This window comes from Mus caroli, chromosome 13 (assembly GCF_900094665.2).
Source record: "Mus caroli chromosome 13, CAROLI_EIJ_v1.1, whole genome shotgun sequence".
NCBI classification, from domain to species: Eukaryota; Metazoa; Chordata; class Mammalia; order Rodentia; family Muridae; genus Mus; species Mus caroli.
Genome location: NC_034582.1, coordinates 17,216,422 through 17,237,940, shown reverse-complemented (window position 1 = coordinate 17,237,940; position 21,519 = coordinate 17,216,422). Strand labels below are relative to the sequence as shown.

Genomic DNA, 21,519 nt, shown 5'->3' with positions numbered 1-21,519 from the left:
AAGAGAGGCCCATTGGACTTGCAAACTTTATATGCCCCAATATAGGGGAATGCCAGGGCCAAAAGAATGGGAATGGGTGGGTAGGGAAGTGGGGGCGCTATGGGGGACTTTTGGGATAGCATTGGAAATGTAATTGAGGAAAATATGTAATAAAAATATTAAAAATCAAAAAAAAAATGTACACATGTGGACTGAAGAGCAGGCTGTGAGGTAAGAGCTCTCACTGGTCTTGCAAAGTCCCTTGACTAAATTATCAGCTCAGACAGGAGCTATCAACCATGTGCAACTCCTTGTTCAGGGAGCCAAGGCTGTATTCTGGCCTCTGCAAGCACCAGGTACACAGTGGTTATTAGAAATACATGCACATAAGATGCCCATACACACAACAATGACTAAATTTAACATAAACAAAATATAACATAAATGTCTCTCTGACATTTCCTTGAATTGAAGTAAATGAATAACTTTCCTAGTCCAGAAATGACACTATTCAGGAAACAAAGACAGCTTCCTTATTTCAATACCTATTACTGGTATCTCAAGGAACCAAGAGGTACATCTTTATAAATACACCATCATAAACGATCATTACAGACATAAGGCAACTGAAAATTATCCACAATGATAAATGTTTTGAAAGATACTCAATGATAATCATTGGATCTCTGGGGGCTTGCAAATGTACCTCCCCTGAAGACATAACTGAGTATTCCAAATTGAATAGACCTTCCAGAACTTTAAAGAAAGAGAACAACCAGAACATCTTTCCTGAATAACATTTCAGTTCATCTCTGTGATTTCTATAGAATAGTACAACCGTAACTCTCAGTTAGTGAGTTATGCATAACCTGTTTTTAAAGCATCCCATAACAGGATGTATTCAAAGTAACAGACACACTAAAGCATCTCTCAGCTCCCCTCAGCACCAAGGGGCTGATATAAGCAGACTAACAGATAACACATTCCTGAGGGTTTGGGGAAATTGTAGGAGACACATGTGTGACCTAGGGCAGCAATGAGCTATGAAGGATCATGGTTGGAATCAGATCAGGAAGAGAACATCACAGGTACCCTTGTCACACAGCAAGTGCCAGTGTTACATTGCTCAGGAGAATATGAAAGTGATTCACAGATAAATTTGGTGAGCAGCAGGGAAAGATAAAATGTAGCAGACAAATAGATTTAAGGTCCCAAAATAAAACTATTTGTGATTTATGAAAATAGAGTCAAAGTGAATACATTTAAGCTTTAATTCTTATTTTAACTTTAAATAGGGTGAGAAAACAGAAAACAGATGTCACATGTAAAATTACCCAAATCAGTATGAAGTACTAAGTTGTTTGTCATTTATAGGGTATAGCATCACTGACTGATAAAATCACCGATTTCATGAACCTTAGAAATCAAAGTGATAGGAAGTGTCCCAATTTGGAGTCCAGAGGAACAATGCCTAAGCTGAGAGCTGGGATTTGATGTTTCCTTGGAAGAAGGTTCTTAGGAGATGGTCAGGAAAAGCCTATAAGTAGTGGGGATGTGGTACCTTTAATATGATCTCATCCATAAGACAACAGTAAATAAAAATTAATTAAACCATTCCACGCAAGAAGAGGATATGGAGGAACTACTGCCTTATCTAATTAATCTATGTGTTATTTATTGCCAAGGTCAATTCAGAGTTGGAGACAAAGAAAAGCCACATGACTTTCCCTGGGAAGCAACCCATTGTGGCAAGGATTAGACTTTTAGAAGAGCTGCAATTTGTTATTAGCTCAATCTTTTCTTGAAGGATGAGTGTATATGGGATGGCAAAAAGGATCTAAAAAGGGAAGACTCTAAGTTGATGCTCAACGTCATTGCTTAGAAGCCTGGTGATGCTATCCTTTGTCTGGATTTCTCATGGGAAAGGTTTAGAGATGGAGGATATAAAGAACTCCTGTGAAGGTTGAGAAGGCATCAGCATGGTGCTCACATCCAATTGTCATCATCATCATCATCATCCCCATGTCAATGGAACCAAGAACAGAAGGTCCAAGAATAAAATCAGGTATCTGTAAGCAAAAAACCTGTGCTCTTACATAATACACTGTTCATTCCACGGAAGAAAACAGAAAACCCACAGGCATGAACTATATCATGCCTACTTCCTTGTGTTTCTCAGGTTTTCCCTAGCTTTAGCCATGAAGATAATTTGGAGAGACCTCATCCAGAGAATAATTTTCATTTCACTTATTGGACTTGGAGTTTTAGGAAACATCATCTTATGTGTGAGACATGTGCATACTTTCATCATGGGTCGTGAGAATAAAAATATAGATTTTTTTCATCCACTTGGCTTTTGTAAACACAATAATTGTTTATTGCATAGGGGTCAGAGACATAACCATAATTTTTTACATCAGAAACTTCCTAGGTGATGTTGGTTGTAAAACTATAATTTATCTAGAAAGGGTTGCCCGTGGCCTCTCCATCTGCACCACCTGTCTCCTCAGTGTGGTCCAGGCGGTCACCATCAGTCCCGGGACCACACTGTGGAGAAAGCTCAAACCACAGACAGCATGGCATGTTCTTGCCTTTCTCCTCCCCTTTTGGATCTTTAAGATGACTCTTATCTGAGGTGAGTTTGCAGGACTGAGTGAAGACAACAGTGAGACTAACAAAGTCACCACAACAAGCAAATTTGATCAATTGTTTAATGTTGCTAAGTTTCAAAATCAAAGAAAACTGGTGTGGATGATGTAGGGAAATTATAACACAGTTAGACCTTAAAGTTCCACCACAAGAATCTCTGGCAAAAGGGCTCTCTCAAATGACGCCATCATATGTCTGGAGACAAAGCCTCACTAGCACACGGATGAGTAAATACCTCGCTGACAGACTATTTACACTGGAGCTTCCACCGCTCTTCCAGTCACTTACTATGGCCTGTTCTGAACATCCCAGTGTTCTTGAGATCTCCCCTCCTCTCCTCCCTGGAATCCTATCATCCCTGATGCCGCCCTGGTGCAGCCTGTTGAGCTGCAGACAAGGGGACTGCAGTGCTGAGGGTCCTGAGGGGATCACTTGGTAGACCCCAGTTGGCACAGCCTGGGCAAGCAGCAGGACATTGGAGGCCCTGATAACTCCAAAGCCTCAGGTTTGGAAGAATCTGGAGGATCCAGAAAGTGTCCAGACCCCGCATCCTCAAGACGCTGCACTGCAGTCATCCCAGGGAGGCTTCTGACTGCTCTTAGTTGTGTGAGTGCCACTCCTGAAGGGATGCAGGGCCATGAAGGGCTGTTCACCAAAGCTTCCCATCAGCTCACTGCAGTTCCTCCGCAGGATAACCAGCAAAACTCAAGTAGACTTTGCTGAGAGTGAGGTTGAACTGCTCTCTCTGCAGCTCAGCTGTGCCTGGAGGGGACCCAAGGTTGCCTGAACTCCTTCCCTGGTCCAAGAGTAAAACTCAGCAGACTAAACCAAGAGATAGGCCAGGCTGTGCGTCTCTGAAATACTGCTCTTTGCTAAGATAAACTAGTTTCATAATGCTTTATAATATAAATTTAAGGTCACTATTGTGGTTAGTTTCTTGTGGGAGAAGGGGGAGGGTATGAGGAGCCTTGTCTGTTCTGGAACTAGCTGTGTAGACCAGGCTAGCCTCTAACTCAGAGGTCTGCCAGCCTCTGCCTCCTAGAGTGTGGGATTAAAGGTGTGAGACACTATGCCAAGCAATGACTAGTTTTTATGTCAGCTTGTCATGAATTATAATCACCTGAGTGGGAAGCCTCAACTCTTCTTTCTGTCCTGATTGATGTGGGAAGACCCAACCTGAATGTGAGTGGCCCTTAATGGTAAGAGCCCGAGCTAAAGGTGTGTGTCAGAGGGAAGAGCATCCTGCCTCATGCTTGTGCATCCTTCCCTCCTGTCTCTCTGGGTTGAGTTGATCTGTTGATGATGCTGGGGCTGATCCTTTTGCTAAGAGCAAAGGGTTTTCTGAAGAAACACTGGGACAACTGAGGCACGTGCCTCTGGAGTAACTCAGTTATGGCCCCCAGTGAGAGACAGCTATGGTGAGTCTACTCTGACTGGTTCACAGGCTCAAAGGCCCAGTAAAGTCCTCAGGTCTCCTTTCACTGTGATTTTACTGTGCCCTAATGTTATAACATATCAGACCATTAAAGTAATCCAGCTTTTTCATAATACGTTTGTTTTGTTTTGGTTTGGTTTGGTTTGGTTTGGTTTGGTTTGGTTTGGTTTGGTTTGGTTTATATAAAATCTGAACTAGACACTAAGACTTGGCTTGAGAAATCAAGAAACCTGGGCAGATTATTTTATTTTTCACATTTCTTTTACATCCATTTGCACAATGGATTTATTTTATTTTGCAAAGAACTAAGTAGGCATATTAGAGGAAAGGATACCTAGCCTGTCATATTTTGAAGGAATAAGAAGTTCAGCTTTAATGTTGACGGTAAATTATTTCTCAGAGTATTTTTTATTTGATTTAATTTTATTTTGTTTTACTTTTTTCATGACAAGATATTACTCATCGTTTTGCCTATCCTGAAACTCACTATGTAGACCAGGATGGCCTCAAACTCACAGAGATTTCTGGAGTTAAAGACATGAACCAGTACACCCAGAATATCTCTCAGAGTATCTTAATACTTAATATTTTCAATACCATGGACCAGCACTGAAATCAAATGCATAGCTGTAACATTATATAATCTGAGCATGTGATATATCTATATGATTGGGCACACATAGCCACAGCCACAAGAATAAAATATGTACCTTTGTTTTACACACTAACTTGTCATTTGTTTGGGATATTTCAAGAGTTCTTTGAGTGAAGAAATTATTGTGTATTCAGACATTTGATTTCTTTTGAAGTGATATCTGGGGAAAAACTTCTTGCTTTATATAGCACTATCCTGTAAGGAACGAAAAAACTCAGCTGAAGTGTAGTATGTTGCATGCAGATGTTAGCTGAAGAACACACAACTTCTGACAGAAGGAAAGCATGCAAATAAGATGTGGATCAGGTCTATGCTACAAAAATTCAAATAGTATACACCATGGGTATGATTGGCTATGAGAATAATAAGAGATCGCTGAAGAACTTTCACTAAAAGAATGGCAGATTGTAACATACTTTAAAAGCCACTTCTTGATGCTGTAGCTGGCTGTGATTGGCAGGAAAAAGAAATTTTAGAGGAAAGTATGAGAGATTTGTGCTAGTACAAAATAAAACTAAACGTGCAAGTTCCACACTGAGTATGAGCAGAGTCTGACAAGGACAAGGAGAGCCTTCAGACGGTGGTACAAATGCAACAGGAAAGGAGAGGCAACAAAAAGACCAATGAGAGGCTCTTAGTGGAATGTGCTTTTTAGAGCAACTTTACAACAGGCAGTGGCAATTCTATTTCAGTGTTCCCTATATCTAAACAATTGGAATGAGCCTGGGGCAAGGGTAGCGTGATACACAGAAAAGATATGGCAACTCAAACTCAACATTCCCATGCAATAGCAGGTTATCCTGAACAGAAAGATTCAAGAGCAGGATGACGACAAGTGGGATGTGATCAAGCAATCTCTATGGATATAAAAATATGGGAATTTGGATTTGGGTGGTAGTAGTTAAACAGGTAGTGGTATTTAGTTGGATTTCCAATAATTGAAGATAGTACCAATAATGTTTACTGAAGACTAGGATGTGAGAGAGAATTTTGGTTGAAATCCTAGGTAAATTGACTGAGAAGTCTTTAAATGTAAATGATTTGAGGAATGGATTCCATGGTCAAATAGAGAAGGCACATAGAGTTTCAGACATGTTGAACTTTATATGCATGTTAAACATCTTCTGTGATTTCAGTGTGGGTTAAGTATGTCTTGGAGGTCTGGGGCTGGAAGTGTGATGCCCATCTGTCAGTAATGAGGAGGTAGAACCTTATTTGGAATGGAATCAGCTCATCAGGTGACTCTTCATAAGATCTTAATGTAGATGTCTAGGAATAAATCGTTCCTATCGGAGTAGGTTATAAGTCAAGTTCATAGCACTCCATGACCCCTTCTATATGTAGTCATTTGTTCTGTTTCTTAACTACATTGTGAAGCTTCCAGGAGTCTCTGCAAGGATAGTAGTGCTATGATATTTAGACCTTCCTGATATAGACTTTTGATCCAAAAAGACTTTTCAACAAAGTACTGTAGTAAAAAATATTTAATAAATCCCAGCACAGTGTTCCTTCCTGCATTTGACCATTTATGTTCCTGAATGGAAAACATATACACAGTCTTATATTTTAATATTCATTAAGCAGCACTATAGCTGGGCAGCTGCCTACCCTCCTTGCTTTTAGAATCTACCTTCCCACTGATAACCCCAAATTATCACTTAATATTAACTATGTTCTATCTTGGCTGCTCTTGACCCAATTGGGCAGCCCTATGGGCCATGTTCTCCTGGCTCCCAGCCCATGGTGGCTCTCCTTGCTTCTCTCCTGCATGTGCAGACTATCCCATGGAAGCTTCTCTTTCTCCTAACTCCTCATGGTCTCAAGCCCAGGAAACCTAAACTCCACGTATGTCTCTTCTCCTCAGCTATTGGCTACCAGAATCTTTATTTATCAATCCAAATTAACTGGGACTGCGGGCTAGATGGGGAGGGAGAAAGAATGGGGCCAAGACGATTCCATGTTTAAGGCCCTCCTTTACTAATTCCAACATTTAGTTATAAAGAAAGGGGGGAGGGATCCCAATTTCCCACCAAGTAACTCGGGGTCCAGTAGCAGGACGAACACGTGTGTGCCTCCAAGCAGCAAAGCCGACAGGGTCCAGCAGTGGGCGTGGCAGAATGAATGAGCAGGAAACTCCACCCTTGAGCAAGCAGGTTCCATGGTGGGGGAAGAGAGACCACAAACTGGGAGCAGGGTCCCTTAGGCTACATGTAAACCCCACATTTTAGAGGCCAGCACTCAGCATTACAATAAAGAGTAAGAGACAAAACTTCACAGTCCTCCCTTTTAGTCCAATAAAAGGCCTTTTCTCTCAGGTATAAATTGAACAAAATTACAACAATTATTTTAATTATAATGTATGACATACACTTATAATATCCAGCCCATCATATTTGGTAATTTAGATAAAGTATTCTATCATCTATCCTAACTTAAATAGTTTACAATTCTGTGCCTCTATCATATTTGATTTTAACTTGTATTACCATCTGAAAACCATCCTTTCAAATCTAGAACATCTTTTTTATTGCTAAACAACTTAAGTTCAGTTGTGAGACTATAACTAGTCTTCGACCCCATCAGAGATTTGAGAAAAGATTAAATATTACTGAATATGTAGGAAGCACAAAGACATATCTTCCAAAACTTAAACAGTTGGCAGAGACAGGTGACTGCATGAACAGTCCCCAATATTCCTCAGAACATTGAAGCATCTGTCTTCAGCCTTCTGTCCCAGACCATCTGACAGACCTTAAGTGAAGCAGAAATTATGAAGGACTAGCTTACCCTATATTGGCAGAGCTTAGCAATTTGAGTATCCTATGTCCATTTGTCCTTTGTGGGCAGCATTCTGTCTGTAGATGAAATTAGGGCATTTCTTGCCCAGTGGCTCGCTTGCCACAATTGAAACAACTCTACATGGAGGTATTGATGCTCAACATCCTTCTTAAAGTGGGATGGGGGTACCGTCAGGAGCATATATGTCTTGTAGTCAAAAGATCTATTAATAATGAAATTATTTTAAATGGCTTATTCTGTGGATTTCTGACACTTTTGAAGACCATCTATCTATATATATAATAACTGAATTGTCAAACATTGAATATTTTCAGCTATTCATTATTTGAATAACCTTGAAAACATTTTATTATAATTAATTAAATTAGAATCTAAATGACAAAGAGTTTAACTATCTGACTATTACATTAGTTGATATCTTAAACAGTTTGTAATAGCAGCTATTAAAAGGACTGGGTCTAAGCCTTGTATTCTTAAATGAGTTGCATAGGCACAATGCCTATCTAAGAGTAACAATTAATTTTAAATTTTGTGTCAATATACAAAGATTTATGCCAGTGAAAACCTTAAACCTGTATCAATATATAAATTCTGTACCACTGTAAGAAATATATAACATCAATTTTTCATCAAAATATAAAGATTTGTACCAATATAAGATTACAACTATAAAATGATTTATTTAAAAGTAAATTTAATAATCCATCCCCATTTGTCTAATCTCTATACTATTACTCTATCCCCATTTTTTATTTTCAATCTCTTTCCCTTTACCTAAGAAAGAAGGATAGAGAAGAGAAAAGGAAAGATGTGAAATCCCCGAGTCTAAGCTCTCTTTAGTTTCCTCCCCATCCTAAGCTATAATTATTTCCAAATTATCCCTTAGAATGACAACATATCTATAATTCATAAAACAACCAAACCAGACAACCAAACCCAAGGGATTGGGGTGACGGTTTTCCAAGACTGCTGAGTTGGAATGAAGAATTCCTTTTTTTTTTTTTTAAGGGATAGGGAGAGTGGAAAATCAGAAAATAAAATGGTTAGACTTAAGAAAGCTACCTGTAGCATTTATTGTCCAGTCTCTGTATGCTTTGAAAGTTCAGGGCTTAACTGAAGTCCTGACATCTAAAAGGCTGGATGAACTGGAGTTATTGGGGATCAGCAGCCATTCCTGAAGCTGTTCTGAAAGTAAGTCTCTAGAAACAACATCAGATGAGGCAGGATCAGGCAGGGGGCTGGAAATGACTTGCTATTCATTTCAGCATCCCCAGGGGTGAATTTTGTCAAAACTGCTTCTTGCTGTTTCATTCTGAAATATATGAATCTTACAACCAATATTTAGTTCTATAAAGATAGTTGTATGGATGGATTGTACAAGATGCAGTAGTTACAGCAATGTAACTGTGACAACTGAGGTCTCAGAGAAAAGTTATGACAGCCAAGACTCTACAACACTAAGATACAAATGCAGTTCCAGGAGGCTCACCTTCTAGGACAAACCAAAACCTGACTTCACCACAGCTGCCAACGTGAGAAGACCTGGAGTTCTCTGGTTTATACAAGTGCCAAGTAAATTTCCCACAGAAGCAAAAATGTTAATCTCTTTTGTAGTGTTCTAGGGAGTCAAGAGAGGGTTTGAAATACTTAACACCTTCCCTCTACTGCCTATACCTAAATTTATGTGGCTAAGCCAAGAGGAGAAGGAGGACGAGGGGGAGGAGGAGGAGGAGGACAAGGAGGAAGACGATGAGGAGGACAAAAAGGAAGAGGAGGAAGGAGATGAAGATCATGTCCAGCATCTCTGTCCAAGTCCAAGATTATATATCTTTAGAAAGTTCTGGGTCCTGTCATAGGTCCTCATCATATGCTTTTTTGGAAAACAGAAAGATGTCTGGGTTTCTGGCCAGAACTCAGTTTGTTTGGTTGGGGTCTTAATTTGCACCTGAATCATGGTTCTGTTGCCTGAATTAGTTTACATACATTTGTTTTTCATCTGATGTTTGGTGTATCACAATGAATGGACCATCTTTCACTTTCTATTAGTTTCCTAAGTTCTATGTGCATTGTGATTAAATTGAAGGTATTATTTGTGCATCCATCCCTAACATCTCCCTATCTCCATGAATAATAGTACACATATGCAAATCAGCTTCTCTTGTTACATGCCTGTTTCTTAAGAGCTCTGTTGTCAAAAAGTTGTTCTTTTGAGAATTCTTACTGTTCTACCAGGCTGTTTGTTTAGTATTATTTGAGGGCACCTCCCTTAAATTCAGCCCAATATCGTGTCCAAGGAGTTCTAATCTTATACTTATTTGAGGCTCCAGAGCCTGGTATGGATGCACTTACCTGCCTCTGATGCCATGTGTCGTTTGAATAGTATCGTGCATCAATCTGAACACAAAGCTTCTCATCTGAAACTGTTTGCTGTAGTGTTCCAAAAGCGATTTGGAGAGCAGGATTGCAGCTCAGAGGTGGGGTGCTTATCTCAAATATGTGAAGCCTGAGAGTGAACCCCTAGGGCTGCCAAAAAGAAAGAAACTAAGAAAGCATGTACAGTAATTCTTACCCCTCTCCTTTGACATTCTTCATTTTTATTCCATGTAATGAAAAGTAACTTGTTATATATTTCAAGTTAATAATAAATCTGACTCTGGGCTATAGATAGATGGTAAGACAAGAGAGGTAAAATAATAATAATAATAATAACTCCTAGAAAGGCAGAAAATAAAATAAAATCCAAGATAACATTTGATTAGTACCTAGGGGCATTGAGGTATATGGAATGACAAAAGATTCATTCTATAGTCCAGTTGTTTTACTTAAAATGGATGTGTTAGGTAATGCTCAAAAACCTCATTACATGAAAGATTTAGGCTTGGGGAAGTGTTTGGGTGCACTGGTGCAGCCTTTACTGTCCCCACTGGTCAGAAAAATCAAAGATCAAAAGGCAGCAACTGATATGCCAGAAGCAGGGAGGCAGCTGTGTTGCCAGAAACCTTCAGGATAGAGAGATCTGAAGCACATGCTTAATAATGAGAAGGCAATAATGGCCAGGAGATCAAAAAGGCAAAACAGGAAGACTTGTAGACTTTATCTAAACATCAGAATGCAGGCAAAGTGCAAAATTGTAGGGATAAGCTCAGACATCCTGATGTCCTTAATTCCTAAGAAATAGGCCATAGTTTTGCATGATTTCATAGCTGAGTGTCCTGTAATAGTTTCCTCTGAGATTGAACATTCCATGCTGCAGGAAAGCTCTTTAATCAAAAAGCTAAACAAATACAATATCCCAAGAACTGACTAGGCAGATCTGCTAGGGCCCTCCCTGCCAGAATAGACAAAACAAGCGGCAGATCCTTTTCAGACTCAGCTAAAGTACAAAAAAGACACTCAGGCAACTCAAGCTGCAAAGAAGACTTAACACCAAACCAGCTGCCTGGGAGAAGCAGAAACCAGAGGAAGAGGCTGGTGCCACAGTCACTTGGAAAGGGCACTCTCCAAGCTGTTGGGCTGCCTGCAGGCTGTGCAGTGTCCTCCAGCTTTCCCAGCTTTTGTGGGCTGTGACTTATGTTGGGGTGGGCCTGAGTAGTGCAGCTGTCTTTGGGTCATCCTGTAAGTAACCCCTCAGCCAAGAAAACTCCTTCATCAGGTTAGACTTTTGTGGAATCTGTACTTTGGTCTTTCTTGGGATCCCTATCTGGGGTGAGTTGCATCTCCCCAGGAAACATTCTGTCACACAACTGTAAGACATCAGGTTGGCACTCACACCCACCTCTCTTCAGAGCATAGGTCCATTTGCCAAGGAGTGCTGACTAGTTTTCCATCAGCTTGGCACAAGCTACAGTGTTGTTTGGGAAACAGGAACTTCAGTTGAGAAAATTCCACAATCAGATTGGTCTATGGGCAAGCCTGTGGTACATTTTCTACATTGATTGATTGGGAAGACCCTGTTCACTGTGGGCAATGCCACTAAGATGGCAGGCTGAGCAAGCTCTGCCTCAGTTCTTCTGTGTTATGGTTTCTGTCTCTAGTCCTGCCCTGACTTAAACCTGTATGATCATCAAAGTGCCCTAAGTTGTAAGATCAAATAAACCCTTTCCTCCTCAAGTTGTTTTTGGTCATGGGGTTCTTCCTTTGTGGCATTGGGCAACAGTCTCATCAGGCTGCAACACAAGCCTTTCCAGCACAGAGAATTATCCTCTAAACATAATGTTTATGTAACTTTTAGAGCTGAAGGATACAAAGAATGAATTGTTTGGAAAGGCAAGTAGAAGCATTAGCATGGGATTTATGTCTAAAATATCACTATTATCACCCATGCCATTGAAAAGAAAAAATGAAAAAGAAGAAAAGCAATAAACGCAATCAGGTGCCTGCTGGAGAAGAGCCATGTACATTTTCATATTTCTGAAATTTCTTATTATACATAGAGACAGTCCATGGAGGTGATGTCAGCCATTCATCTGTGTTCCTCAAAGTGGATTTCAATAGTTCTCACCCATGGAGACCCAGTGTACCACCATGAGAGCAGTCTGCGTAGCCAAGGTCAGAGTGCAATGTGTACAGCTAAGAGGAACTCTTATGTATGTTTAGTCTGTAGAGGAACTTCTAATGGGAAGGCAGCATATATAATTATATCACATGTTTGTTCTAGAGTTTCCCCCTGCTTCAGCACAAATAATTGAATTATGTGGTATAGCCATTGTTTTTGAAATGTTGACAAATCAAGCTTTTAATTTGTATACTGATAGCCAATATATAGCTCATGGTTTATAATTGCTTGAAATTGTTCCTTCTTTTAGATACTGCTAATTCTCAAATTTTTCAACTATTTCTGCAAATACAACTTAATTTAAGAGAAGGCACTGTTCCTCACTTTATAGGACATATAAGGGCTCATACAAATTGCCCAGACCCCTTAGTGAGGGCAATGCCACAGCAGATTTGTATACCAGGCAGATTATAGGCCATACACAGGAACAATTGGCCAAAACAATCTCATTCTTTACATCATCAAAATAGTAATAGCTTAAGACAACAATTTGGTATTTCTAGAGAATGTGCACATCAAATTGTAAAGACTTGTCCTCGGTGTCCTNGATTTCATCCTGTACCACATAATGATATTAATTCTGGAGGACTTGTACCTAATCAATTATGGCAACTGGATGTTACTCACATTTCTTGGAAAATTAAAATATATACATGTGACTACTGATACCTTCTTAGGCTTTCTAGTTGCAACNGATTTCACAGGAGAAGCAACTAAAAATGTGATTAGTCGTTGCCTACATTGTTTTTCTATGCTGGTTGTTCCAAATCAGATTAAGACAGATAATGGAACTGGCTATTGCAGACAAGCATTTGAGATGTTTTGTTGACAATTTAATGTTACCCATATTACTGTGATGGCATATAATCTGCAAGGACAAGGTATTGTGGAACGGGCCCATGGAACTTTAAAATAATATCTTCCTAAAGTAAAAAAGGGGGAAATTATATTCCCATACACCACAAAATTATTTAAATCATACTATTTTAATTTTAAAATTTGAGTGGCAAGGAACTTGTCTGTCTATGGTACCCTATAACTAGGCATATTTATGCCTACGTGAAATGGAAGGACCTACTTACTGACATACGACATGATCCCGATTGGGTACTAATACTGGGAAGAGGACATGTTTGTGTTTTTTTCTGAAGGATGCTGAAGGAGCATGATAGCTTTCAGAGTGGTTGGTGAGACATGCTGATGCTGGGACAAGAATGATGCTGATCGTGAGCTTGCAGACTTCCCTGACAGTGATGATAAAGTAGCTGTATTGGGCCTATGTCCCTCATCCACCACCCCTTTTATATCCAACAGTATGGGAAGGACCAGAAGTTGTGGTAATGATAAACAACATTAAGTTTATGGATATTCCTGCTGGAGAAAATTTCACTATCAGTAGAGAAATAATTACCAAGCAACTGGTAACCCCATATACTTTTCAAAGCAGAACATTACTGGATGTCTAAGAGTATCTCCTACTAAATTGCAGGGGAAAGATCTTGACTCATGCCAAGATAGTTTAAATAGCATTCAAGTAACTTTACCTACTGGTCCAAAGGTTAAGGGATACTAGGCACCACAGCATTTTCTGCATTGTGGAATGAGGGAATGCACAAATATCACAATTCCCTGAAAACAATGTGTGGGGAATAAGCCTGTGCTTTATCAGCCTCATGAGACTGACCTCAAGATTTTGGACTGGTCAGAATATAGGGGAGTGTCTAGTATGACTAATTATGCTACTGGCTCTCCATCTCCACCTATCCTACCCTCATCAGCTTTGTCTGCTGGACTCTGGTGGATTCACAAAGGTTATCAACAAGGATACATATGGAAGTTGGATGCTGCCTTAGATAATGTAAGTGCTTAGCCTGAAAGATCAAGTCCAGCTTGGATGAAAGGGCCTATTGCAGTGTGTGTTCACATACCCTGTTGGTTTGATAACATGGGTTTACAGATAATTGAAAAGTTAACAAGAGTATTGGCCAGGCCTAAATGTATGATTTGTTTAATTATAGCAGGTGTTGTAGCTTTGATTTCTTTAATGGCCACTGCTAATACAGCTGCTATTGTCCTATCCCAAAGTGTTCAAACAGTTCATTTTGTAAATGGTTTATCCAGAAATGTTTCCATGGCTTTGCATACTCAGGAGTGTATAGATGATAAGATGCAACAGAAATTAGATGCCTTACTTGAGGTGCCTAATTTCTTGGAGGAAGAAATACAGGGGTTAAAAATACAAACTAGATTTAGATGTCATGCTAATTATCAATGGATTTGTGTAACACCAAAACTTTTTAACAATACTATATATAGTTGGAAGAGTGTGCAATGCCACTTGCAAGGTGTTTGGAATCATGCAAATTTATCTTTGGACTTATTAAAATTACACTAAGAAGTTATTAATTTAGAAAAGGCAGAGCCTCTACATTTTGATGCAGCTCAAGCAGCTAGAGATCTACTAGGACAGCTGCAGGGCTGGTTTCCTTCTTAGCCTGCACTACTTCAACACATCATTGCTGTTGTTGTCACACTTGCTCCTCTGTTTACTGCTGCCATGTGTCCTTCAGTACACCATACACAATTTTTACATCTGAAGAGTCAGATACATGGCCTCCATCTAAAAACATCGTCCTCTCCAGTTTGAATGAATATTCACTCATGAGTGAACCACTGATGAGTAAGAGTGTTCTTGAGCTCCTCTCAACCTAAGACAGAGTATACGTCAATGCTATGTATGCTTCCACGATGGGTAAGAAGGGGCAATATAGACATCAACCTAAGACAGGTATATTCAGCTGGAGCATCTTTTATTAAATAAAATTAAAAAGGAGGAACTGTGGAGAGCCAGAGTACTGCCATGAGAACAGTGTGTGTAGCCAAGGCCAGAGAGTAGTCTGTGTAGCCAAAGTCAGAGAGCAGTGTGTGCAGACAATTGAAACTCTTATCTATGTTTAGTCTGTGGAGGAACTTTATCAAGAAGAGCTTTGTTTGGTGGGATGCTTATAAGCTGGAGCTGCAGAAATAAACTTTGAGTCTTGACCAGGACCAGGCTTGACTTCATTCCTTCTGTCTGTGTCTTTTCATCCCCACTCCCCCGTTTGTGTTTCAGGTTGACTTGTACCTGCAGGTCAGGTCAGATCTAAGATGATTTGGAGTGACCTCATTCAGCAAATAATCTGCCTTTCTCTTATTGGACTTGGAATCTTAGGGAACATCCTTATATTTGTGAGACATGTGCATACATTTATCATGAGTTCTGAGAAGAAAATAAACCTATAGACTCTATCTTCACTTATCTGGTATATTCAAATGTAAGCATTATTTATACTTCAGGGGTCAGATATATAGCCACAGAATTTCATTTCAAAAACATTCTGGGTGATATGAACTGTAAAACTGTGGTTTATTTGGGAAGGGTAGCCCAGGGCCTTTCCATCTGCACCTCTGTCTCCTCAGCATGTTCCAGGCTGTCACCATCAGTCCCAGAACCTCCTTGTGGAGAAAGTTCAGACCACAAACAGATGACAAGTTCTTCTCCATCCACACCTCCTTTGGATCTTTAAAGTTCTCATAAGCTCCAACTTGCTTCATCATATCACAGTGGGTAGCCATTTAAATAGATATAGAGCTGGTGTGTATTCTGGGTATTGCTATATGCTGCAATCTAGGTATATAGTTAAGTGGCTTTTCCTCTCATGACGTTTCATGATGTTGAGGCAGAAAACAGCCAACATTTCCCTCAGTGCAAGTCCTGGCACTGAGTTTAAAAGCAACACTCCCTCCCTCATCCCCTGCCCCCTGCCCCCTGCCCCCTGCCCCATACACAACCAACACTCCCTCCAGCACAGTTGTCTCCTGTCCTTAGAAAAAGCAGAAAAGTAATGTCTTTGAGATTATTAGACCCCCACCCCCACCCTTAAGCTATGGGAAAGAGACCAACAGTAGTTACAAATTACATATGAGTAAATAAGAACCTGTGGTCTGCAGTGACAGTCTAGCATGTTCCAACTTGTCTCATTACTTGTCTCATTATAGTTGAATAAATCCAGTGATATGATTAATCTCATAAAAACAAAAGACATTTATTTCACTGGAGTCATGAATGCACTTGACATTTTTCAGTGGCCAGCCATTAAGAAAATAAAACATTTTCACAGCTTGATATGACATAACTACAGAGAATCTGTAGATGAGGTTGTATTCCATCCTGACATATTAAACTCCTCTAAATATAGAAATAGATTCAGATGTTTACAATGACTATTTCTTTCCATTCCAATATGAAAAAGAGTAAGAGAATAAATGGTTTACTATCCTCAGTTAATATAACTGTGATTGTGTGCAAAAATCACAGTGAAAAATAAATGTATCCTGTTCAGATTTGGCTGCTCTAAAGCCAGTTAAGCATGATTATATGTTGACTATAAAAGGAATGAAATGTTTTACTAAATACTTAAAAACTAGGGGCTGGAGAGATGGCTCCATGGTTAAAACCACTGCTGCTCTTCCACCGGACAGGAACCTGAGTCTCCTCATATACTGTAGGTTGCAACTATCTGTAACTCCAGTCTCTGGAAATCCAATATCTCCTCTGCCCTTCTTGGGTCCACACACTACATGAAGGTAGAATATTCGTATACATAAAGTAAAAATAAAACTTTAAAAATAAAAAATAATGAACACACCACAGATCAAACACTTGCAAGACATCTCCATAGACAGCTACATATATTCCTGGATTTGTATGATGGGCTGAGGGAGGGCCTTTTTGTGGGAAGGAAATCTCAGCATGCTTAAGGCACTCCTCCTCCTACAAATGACACCGAAGTCCCAGACAATGGAGAGGACAATAACACAGACCTGGGCAGTCAATGCAGAGCATGTTCCCAGTGGTGAAGAAGGCTTGGGTGACTTTTATAGCAATGACTTAGGTCCTCCTAACCTTTAACCTCTCCAGCAGGGAAGGATCCTTGTTGGTGCTGGGTCTGTCACACAAGCCACTTGAGTGGTGTTAATGAGTGAGAAACAATGGAGGTGGGGACTGGACACAGGCACATGTGGAGGATAAAAGGCTCTAGGGTAAAATGCACTAGCCCTGGAACAAATCCAAAGAGCCTTGGTGCAACACATCAGAGAATGGCATTCATAACTGTGATCTGCCACCAGATTTGGTCATAGAAACCTTTCTTAACTGTCAACCTCCTCCTTCACAACAACCCTGTGGCATGCCTTGGATTCTGTGTCATTTCCTATAGGGCATAATATAGCAGTTTAAATAAAAATCTCAGTATCAAGCAAGGGGCACATCATTTTGTAAAACATAGTTTGTCCTAAATTCACTTGGTAAGTTGGCTCCTTGTATAAATTCACTACCTCCACCAATCAATCAATCAATAATCTTCTCATATCTACTGTTCTTGCAGGACAAGATTCGTCTTTTACATTCATTCCATTGGGCTTAGGGATCCCAGCTGCTGCTTACTGGACAAAGAAGGAAGCAGTCACTTTGGAAGACCTTGAACCATCATGTGCCTACATAGACCAAGAGAAAGAACAGGACATTGTTTTTCTGTGTCTATAAAGCAGGTTCCCTTCTGATTCTTGGCTTTGAAGTGTAGTGAAAGGTAAGAGAGGGCAGGAGACACAGAATCTGGCAGCTATTCCTATCTTAACTGCACACACCCTTCTGTTAATTAAACTCGAGACTATTCCTTTGGGCGGGAGAGATGGCTCAGAGCACTGACTGCTCTTCCAGAGGTCCTGAGTTCAATTCCTAGCAACCACATGATGGCTCACAACCATCTGTAATGGGATCTGATACCCTCTTCTGGTGTGTCTAAAGACAGCTACAGTGTATTCATATAAATAAATAAATAAATCTTAAAGACTATCCCTTCAAGGATCATTTCTATAGTTTTTTACGTACGTAGTTAAATTTTAATTAAGTCTGAAACAGCCTCTAAAACACAACTCTTTAGTAATTGTGGAGGGAGGGAGAGTTGTACTCCAAGGGACTAAGATTCTGCAGTGGGGCTTCCTTCTCCCACACACACTGAGAACTGAAAGTGAAGCCCAGCAGCAGTTTACTGAAAGCAAGAACTCTACAAACTCAGAAGGTTCAAATACAGCCCTGCAGGACTCACCTACTGCTGAAGTGAGCACCCCTGACCACTCTTTGATATTCCTCCTCCTTAGGGCTGTAACATTTCCCTCAGAAGCTCATTTGCTCAGTTTAGTTTGGTTTGGTTTGGTTTGGTTTGGTTTGGTTTGGTTTGGTTTGGTTTGGTTTGGTTTGGTTTGGTTTGGTTTGTGAGGCATATGACTTGCTGAGCCTGATCTCAAAAGGTATGTTCCACAGGATGGCAAAGCACCAGGCTCCCCAACTTAGGAGCCTGTGCCTTTGGGGGGTGAGGTTGGGGGGGAGGTCTTTGCATGTGTTCCTTGTTTTCCTTTAGAAGAATAAGAATGATGCAAGAGCTTCTCTGGTTTCTATGAGGACACAAACCAAAAACATCTCTCTTCTCCAAGCCGCTGCTCTCACCTGTACCATGTCTGATAGGATGATCACTTTTCATAGAATCTTAACTGTATGTCTGTCTGTCTCTTACAGAGGGACAAACTTGGTGACACCCTCTTCTGGAGTGTCTGAAAACAGCTACAGTGTACTTACATATAATAAAGAAAAAGAAAGAAATCTTACCTTATACACACATCAGTGCAGCTAACCCCCTTCATCAAAGAAGCTTCCCTTTACAGCAAATGGGAAAAACCACAAAACAAAACAAAAACAGTGCAGAGATGAACAGATTATGGGGAGTCCAGCCCCAACCAACAGCATCACATAGATTCCAGCTTCTGCATCCCGTCTCAGTGGAAGAAGAGGCAGACAGCAGCTCAACAACAAGTGAAGGGATCAGCTGGCAAGATGGGGATCAGCTGGCGAGCTGGCGCCATCAGTAAAGTGCTTGCTTTGAGCATCAGGACCTGAGTAGAGCCCAGAGCCCTTGCCTTGGTTTGTTGTTGTTGTTGTTGCTGTTGTTGCTGCTGCTTTGTTTTGTTTTTGTCGAGCATACATGTGCCTGTAATCCCAGTGTGGGGGAGGAAGAGACAGGTGGACCTAATCACTTCGACCTAGCCTGCTTGGAAAGCTCCAAGTCCCAGTGAAACCCTGTCTCTAGGAGAAAGGTGGACAGTTTCTAAGAAACTACACTAAAGTTGTCCTCTAGTCTCCTCATGCATGCAAACATAAGTGCAGCCTCACATAAAAAAAAAAAAAAAAAATCACAGAAGCCAGGCAGTGGTGGTGCATGCCTTTAATCCCAGCACTTGGGAGGCAGAGACAGGTGGATTTCTGAGTTCAAGGCCAACCTGGTCTCCAGAGTGAGTTCCATACAGCCAGGGCTACACAGAGAAACCCTGTCTTGAAAAACCAAAAAAAAGAAAAAAAAGAAAAAGAAAAAAAAAACCACAGAAATGGGAGCAAATGGAGGGGTCCATGCCTGTAATCCCAGCTCACAAGATGCAGGCAAGAAAAGACCCCATCTATAAATTAATAATTTTAATTCCAAGTAGTGAAAATCTTTGTCACTACTAAAGGAAAACAAGAAGACCACTTACATACATTTTGAAGTAACTGAAACTTTAGAACGTGCAATTAGCTTTGCTCAGAACTTTTAAATTTACATTTAAAGTGAGAAGTAAAGTATAAGAAAAGGATTCTGCTAAGATAAAGGGAGAAAGGTCATGAATGCTCCACGAAGAAAATTACTTGTTGGAAGAGCGTAAAGGATAGGTTCTTCTTGGTGCAAAACAAAACAGTAAGACTGAGCCCCGAGACCAAGACCATGGGAAGCTGCAGAGCTGAGGCAGGACTGTTGGAACCAAGGGGTCATGCCACAAAGCCACGTAAAGGCTCTTCAAGGAAAACGAAAATAACTATTCTTTGTGACTCTTAAATTCACAAAAGCAAGCACAAAGATGTTGGTGCACCCTTAAGGAAGAGAATCCTAACTGAACCCAGTTAGCCCCTGTTCGCCCCACTCCCCTCACCCCACCCCTGATGTTCAGCAGTGACTGATTTGCCAGGACCCTGTGAGAAGTCTCTCTGACCTGTTCCTTCCATTTTCAGTTTAAGCATGGGGTGATCAGCTACTGACTTCCTCATCTGACCCATGAATTAACTCCCTGGTCACCTTTAGTGCTTTCCTCTGAAATCTCTCCCTTAAATCCTTTCTTTCCGATGTTAGAGAAACGATTCTAGGTGGTTAAGAGCCTTCTCGCTTTTCCATAGGAGTGCAGTTTCCAGCACCCGTGTCATGTGACACAACTCGAGCTCCAGAAGATCACGCCCCTTTTTTCTTTTTTTTATACCCCCACATTTACACTCACCAAAATAAACAAATGAATGAATAAGTAAATATAAATAAATATTAAAAAGGAAGGAAGGGAGGGAGGGAGGGAGGGAGGGAGGGAGGGAGGGAGGGAGAAAGAAAGGAAACACGCAGGAAGGTCTGTGGCTCCAGCACTGGGAAGCCTGAAGCACGAGGGCTGTCACCAGTTTGAGTTCAGTCCAGGCTACACCCCTGACTCTACAAAACAAAAAGCAATGTGCAAAACAACGTTTTGCTTTTTAACTCATTTTCAAGGGAACATTTATGGTTTGGATTAGTCAGTAATTTCTATCCATTATCTCTATTCTATTCATTATCCATTTCCTATCACAAACAAAAACGTCTTAACTGGTAATATCCACCTCTTTCCTTTCCAGAATCCTCCTTGTCTCCCTCCTCTGCCTGTTCCTCTCTTCACGCGCGCGTGCATGTGTGCGTGTGTGTGCATATGTGTGCCCATGCTTTCTCAAGCACCACGTTCCTTTGAAAAGCAAATGCGGAATAGACAAGCCAGAAATCAAGGTCCCTCTAGTGCCCACGGCATGATGGGAGAAGACGTCAGGGATCAAGTTCTAGTAAGCAGAAAACAGCGGATTCTGAGTACTGTCTACTCTGATCCAGCGACCACTTTCCCAGGAACTAGCTCCCCGGAGATCTGCGGCGAGTCACCGGGGTGGAAATCCGCACAGGTCATGGGCTCCAGGGGGCGCTGCGGGCCAGCGAGGGAGGCCTGGCCCTTCTCTGTCGCGCCCGCCTAGCCACGCCCACCACCGTCTTCTGCACTGCCACATCCTCCGACCTCTACTCGGAGGGACCGCCCAGGATGCTCCTCCTGGATGTTCCTCTCCAGATCACGACTTTTCTGAATGCAGCGAAAGCACGCACATCCCAGTTCCTTTTGTTGTTGTTGTTGTTGTTTGTTGTTGGGGATTTTCGCATCTCACATTTTCTTCCTTTCTAGGTCATTCCTCTACGCACAAGCCATATGTCCACGACTGCTCTCAGTGAGCGCTACCTTGTGGCCCGGCGCCTCTAAATTCTGACTGAGCCACGT

General features: G+C 40.9%; 1 pseudogene; it reads left to right on the top strand.

Moving 5' to 3' along the window:
* The first annotated feature begins 2,134 nt into the window (after window positions 1-2,134).
* Window positions 2,135-21,501, top strand: LOC110308466 (annotated as a pseudogene).
* The last annotated feature ends 18 nt before the right edge of the window (window positions 21,502-21,519 follow it).